General features: G+C 39.1%; 1 pseudogene; it reads right to left on the bottom strand.

The window, feature by feature from the left end:
* Positions 1 to 2,313: 2,313 nt before the first annotated feature.
* Positions 2,314 to 3,150, bottom strand: LOC132237583 (nuclear envelope phosphatase-regulatory subunit 1-like; annotated as a pseudogene).
* Between the last annotated feature and the right edge of the window lie 3,084 nt (positions 3,151 to 6,234).

Genomic DNA, 6,234 nt, shown 5'->3' on the forward strand with positions numbered 1-6,234 from the left:
GGGTTCGATTCCGGTCAAGGGCATGTACCTTGGTTGCGGGCACATCCCCAGTGGGGAGTGTGCAGGAGGCAGCTGGTCGATGTTTCTTTCTCATCGATGTTTCTAACTCTCTATCTCTCTCCTTTCCTCTCTGTAAAAACTCAATAAAATATATTTTAAAAAAAATATTTTTTTACAAAAAACTTCATGGGTTTTGCCCTGGCCAGGTAGTTCAGTTGGTTAGAGCATCATCCTAATACGCAAAGGTTTTGGGTTCGATCCCTGGTCAGGAATCAACCAATGAATGCATAAAATAAGTGGAACAACAAATTGATGTCTCTCTCTCTCTCCCCTCTCTCTCTCCCTCCCTCCCTCCCTCCTTCCTTCCCTCCGTCCCTCCCTCCCTCCATCCCTCCCTCCCTCTCTGTCTCTCAAATTAAAAAAGAAAAAACTTCATGGGTTTTATGGATATAATAAGAGGCAAAAGGACATTTCACCTTATGAGATTACCTCAAACTCAGATAACTCTAAAGTACTAATAATTCCTTTTGTTATAGTTCTTATTCTCAGAGGGGTTTTTATGCTTCAGGTACTAAAGAGAAGTTGACTGATAGGATGAACATAAAAAGATATTTGTTCTTCATGATCTGGAATCCATAGTCTATAGTTATATTGTTTAAAGAGGCCATTTAACTGTGTTGTTGTTGTTGTTGTTGTTGTTATTGTTGTTGTTGTTGTTTTCAAGGTGATAGGGTGATCCCTGTGTGTTAGGAATACAAGTGAGAGGAAGATGCATGGGCAGGTACTGGGAAGGACTGATATTAAGGGCTCCTTTGGGAAAGAAATCAGGACTTCCTTAGACACATGCTCTACAAGGAGAGGCCTTAGTGAGAAAGTCAGTGGAGGAGAAGCTGACAACCTCAGTGCTGGGACTGTGGCACTGAGAGTCTACCTGAGGTGTCTGGACTGAACATAGGTGGTGAGGAGGCATAGACTGTCAGATCTGTATATCTGTGAGCAGGAGTTGTCTGCATTACTATCAGTTCTTCTACAAATTTTTGAGTTGTAAAATAGCTCAAAGACAATGAAAGGCCCAGTGGCCCTAGCAAATGATCTAATTCACGTAGTTTTCTACTCAAGTCATCCAGTAACCTTTTTGGTCCATTTCAAAGTCTTTCACAATTTTTCCCTACATTGGCAGTCATGGAAATAAGCAATCGCTTTTAGATGCTCCACAAAGTCCTATTCATTACTAAATTCCTTCACAAATAATTCCACTTAGAAGTTTTTCCCGACCCCTTCAACTGATTGTGATCTCTCTCATAGCTCACAAGCTCTACTGTGTCTCTTTTATGGCAGTACTGTATTTCATTTTACCATCAGTAATAGTTATGTTATATCTCAGCGATTTTTAACTGGTATGCCGTGGCACACTGGTGTGCTGCAAGAATTTTTTATATATATATAAAGTATTTATTTTTATACACATATTTACCTACAAAATTTACAGAAAATAAAACAATGCAGAATACAGAGAATACCTTCTTAAGAATTCTTAGGAGCAGAGGGTATTATTGCTACAGTTCAAAGACTAAAATCTGATGCATGTGAAAGCCAGGATGAACATGTTTCCATGAAATGGTAGCCTGGTTAAAAAGTTTTTGTCCTGTTACTGAATTTTCAGCTTTATGTCAAATGAAATTTAAAAGATTGCTCTTGAAATTATTTAAAACTTCTCAAAATCTTCTAATAAACTGGTAAAAGTCACCTCCAGTTCTTTAAAATATTTACAGCAATCCCAATAGTTTAATTTTAAGTTATTATAGTACCTGTGGCCAATATGCAAACACAGTATGTCAGTAACACTCTCTGAACAGTGAGAATTGCAGACTGTCATTTGTGACTCCCCCCCCCCCCCCAGTTCTCCTTGTGATGGAGTGGATGATCAAGTACACTGTACAATACTAGTGCAATGGCACGTTGATCACAGCATAAAATCCAATTATCTAAAACAATAGCTTTCAAATTCCCAGACAATACAAAATTTATAACTAAACTGGAATTTTTAGAAGCCTCTGGAATGTTCTTAAAATTAATTTTAAAATATAAAGTAAATTTAGCATTAAATGAAAACAATGAATAGGGAAATATCTCCCCAATAGTGGCTGAAATTCACTCTCGGGTTTAACAAAAATTGTTTCTCCAAACATCTATGATTTCTTACAACATAATGAAGATGAGTTTTCCTCAGTCCCGACCCAACCCGATGGTTTCCTGCATTATGATTAAATGAGAGGAGTGTAGGAACGAAAGGCACCGCTACACTTAACAGTAGGTTTTAAAAAGCCCTGGAGATGGCAAGCTCATGTTCCTGAAGTACTGGTGCAGGAGAACCAAGTCCACATAACGCTTTCCTCTTTGACACTGGCATTGATTTGCTATTTACAGTAGTTTGCAAAAATACATGATAAAAGCTGGATGAGTTTCTGTTCCTATGTTTAACTTAGTAACATACACACATACTTCATCTGCAACAATCTCTGCAGGATCTGAAGTCCTAAAGTGTCACTAATACTGATACGCAAATAGCCCGCGGTACCAGCACTGACCATGTGAGTCGCCACCGCCAAGCTATCTGCGTAAATATTGCTCACGTCTTGGCGGCTGTTGCTCTGACCGTCCACATCCAACTGCGCAGGGACTCCTGCCGGCCTCTGCTGCGCCGCTTCCCTGAAGAAAGGCTGCGTTGGGTCCCGCTACAGTGACTGCAGAACATGAGGCCTCGGTTTCAGCATCAGTTTTCCTGTGTCATCACAGGGCATGCTGGACTCTGCTAACATAGTTCGACATCTCACGGCTATAATGGATGGAGCAACTTCTTTCTTGTGTATTCTAGCGAAGAACAAGCCTATTAGAGTGAGGCAACTAATGGTGGGAAATGGGTGGTTCCATAAGGACGTGAGGAAAGACACCTGTTGTGTCTCGGGATCTATTAACCAGTTCCAGGCACCAGTAGCTGTACAGACAGATACCACTCTAAGAGGCGTTCTCCAGCGTCCAGTCAGTGGCAGGCTGCAAACAAAGAATATATTCAGTAAGCTTCCTCTGGAAAGCCTTGAGATCTCCCGCCTGCTCCAGCGAGTTCACGTCACTGATGCGGTCCCGCGGCATCGCAGCTTCGTGGGAGCGCCCCCCCCCCACCCCCATAACCGACTCCCACTTCTCCTGCTGCAAGAATTTTTAAAACATGCAGTATCTGACTGTTTAGTTAGGGCCACTGACCTACTTTCCCTTAGATTGCAAAATAAAAAATGACAGCAGCCAACACAACAATAGTTGTCCGGTATGAATAAATCAAAATTATACCTATTTTTTTTTTGTCAGATTGGCAAAAATACTTGGTGTGGGTGTGCCACAGAATTTTAGTAATTAGTTTATGTGTGCCATGAGATGAAAAATGCTGAAAATTGCTGCTCTATCTTATTCCCCGTAATGGATGATAAATTGAGTTTATAAAATTCTGTGCAATACCTATCAGAGGGCCTGCATATATAATGTGCCCAATAGATATGCCACATGAAGTTTAGTGTAATTCTTACATCCATTCAGCTACACCTAATTAGCTTTGTTTAAAAGTAAAGATGGCAGCTTCCTGCAAAGTAAGATCTGAGGAGCTGATGATCTCTGTAAGGAATCATCTTTTACTTCATTAATATAAATTGAATAACTCTAGGCTTTGCTTGCTTCAGATCCAGTCTATTCCCAAATTTCTCCCTCTTGAACTACTGTGAGTGCCTAAAATAATTCCCACCATTGAATTTACTAGTGAATTTAGTGAATCTCTAAAGCAGTGGTTCTCAACCTTCCTAATGCCACGACCCTTTAATTCAGTTCCTCATGTTGTGGTGACCCCCCCAACCATAAAATTATTTTCGTTGCTACTTCATAACTGTAATTTTGCTACTGTTATGAATCGTCATGTAAATATCTGATATGCAGGATGTATTTTCATTGTTGCAAATTGAACATAATTAAAGCATAGTGATTAATCACAAAAACAATATGTAATTATATATGTGTTTTCTGGTGGTCTTAGGCGACCCCTGTGAAAGGGTCGTTCGACCCCCAAACCCACAGGTTGGCGACCCACAGGTTGGCGACCCACAGGTTGAGAACCGCTGCTCTAAAGCCTATTTTAGTGCTCTGCTAGCCTTTAGCTCCCATTGATAGGTCCCCATGGAGTAGTTTGTCAATTTGATAGGTCGCAAAAGAATCATAAGAAAAGGAAGGGTTTCTCCCCTCCTTTTACACAGCAAATGAAGAAATAGAACATTGAGAGTTAGGAATATGCTGGGTCTATAATTATTAAAGATGAACAGATGTCTTTCATGGTCATCCTTGTGAAAAGACTTTACTGCTATTTGCTCCAGTGAAATTAGAAGTTTAGAAAAATATTTCCATGAAAAGTGTGAATAAAAAATGTTCTAAATTTTTAAGGGTGCCTCTTAATTGTTGAAGTACAGGTTAGATCATGATCACCAGCTGATATTTATGGGTTGGTATTACACTGAAACCTTCTTTATGTCATTGGATATATCAACACGTTGAGGAAGTTTAAAACACTGCCTTCAAAACTAGAAATGACTGTACTGGGACCCAGAAGACTTGGCATCCTTGCATAAAAGACACTTGGTACCAATTATTTAGGCACTAAATGGGTGTAGAATTTCAGATTAAATTACCACCATTTTGATTCAATTAGCTTTTGATTCAGTGCCTCTGTCTTTAATGACAAAGTGATTCCAGGAAGAGCTGAGCCTCAGAGAAATTTTACCCAGCTAAGTTTCCCCTGAAGGGAGGAAGTGACTCACACATTACTTGCATTGGCAAATAAAACCATAGTGCATATCTGTTCCCTATGGATTTTAATTTGCAGCAACAATAAACTGCAAGTAATAGGCTTTAGGTTAAAGGGTTGAATATGAAGTTCAAATCAGAATTAAGAGGATTTGTCTTGAAAAAGGCGAGGTAAATGTCATAGGCACAAGTCTGAGAAGCCTTATAGAAATGTCTCCCTTTTCACATCTCCATAGCTTGGTTTTATATCCCACCCTAGATATCTTTATTTGAATCTTTTCACTTTAATTTTTTTAACTCAGGTTATACCTTGCACTTACAATACCCAGTGGAAAGGGACAGTGAATATGACCAGGAGAAAATTTTAATTTGTCAGAGCATGAATTTCCCAATTGAGGCTTTCCCTTCGAGAACACTTTCTTTTCCAAATACACGCTGCTTTTCTCCCTCATCATTTATTCACCAATTTATTCTCTCATGTTTACATTTATTTATTTATTTATTTATTTATTTATTTATTTATTTATTTATGTTCATTTGTTCACTTCTTGAATAAATGAACACCGACTGAGAACCTCTGGTGTTTCTAATGGAGATACTATTGGCATTTTGAGGGGGATAATACAGGACTGTCTAGTATATTGTCAAACAGTTATTATCTTTAACAAATCCACAAAGCAGTTCTCAGTCCCTGAGCAACCTAGCCCACTCTTCATTCATTTTCATTTTCAAACATTGCAGGAGAAGAACCCTGGGTATGATCCACTGCCAAAAAGATATCAGGATAAATAAGACAAGGTTGTGGACCTTAAGAAGTTAGTAGCCTTATAGAGAAAATAGACAAGTAAGTACAGTACCGTAATACATGCTATGAAAGAAATAAACACAAACTGATGACTCCTGGAGATATACAAGAAGTATTCTCAGAGGCAGAAATGCTTAAGCCAAGTCTTCAAGCACAAATAAAAATTAGCTAGATGAAGAAGATTTCTAGCCATCAGAAGAGGTCCAAAGGGCATGCCAGAGTTTAGAAAAATGCTTTAGAAGGGCTGCAAGGAAATGCATGCAGGCTGGTGCATAGAGCTGGAGTTGGTGAGGTGGCGATTAAGAAGATAGAAGGTGTGATTGTAAGGTCAGTGTCATAGGCCAGGCTAAAATATTTAAACTTTATTCCTAGGAATATGGGGGCATGGAAGTGACGGGATCAGATCTGAGTCACAGTAATTCAGAAGAGAAATGAAGGATACTTCAATGAATTTCAGTGAATACTGAAATGGATACAGCAAGGAATGCTAACACTCTTTAGCCAAAAACCACCAGGAATACACCTTTAGTTGAACAAGTTGGTTTTGTTACTTTCTGCAAGATCACCGTGAAGAACAGAGGGGTGTTTTAGTA

This window comes from Myotis daubentonii, chromosome 6 (genome assembly GCF_963259705.1).
Source record: "Myotis daubentonii chromosome 6, mMyoDau2.1, whole genome shotgun sequence".
Lineage (NCBI taxonomy): Eukaryota > Metazoa > Chordata > Mammalia > Chiroptera > Vespertilionidae > Myotis > Myotis daubentonii.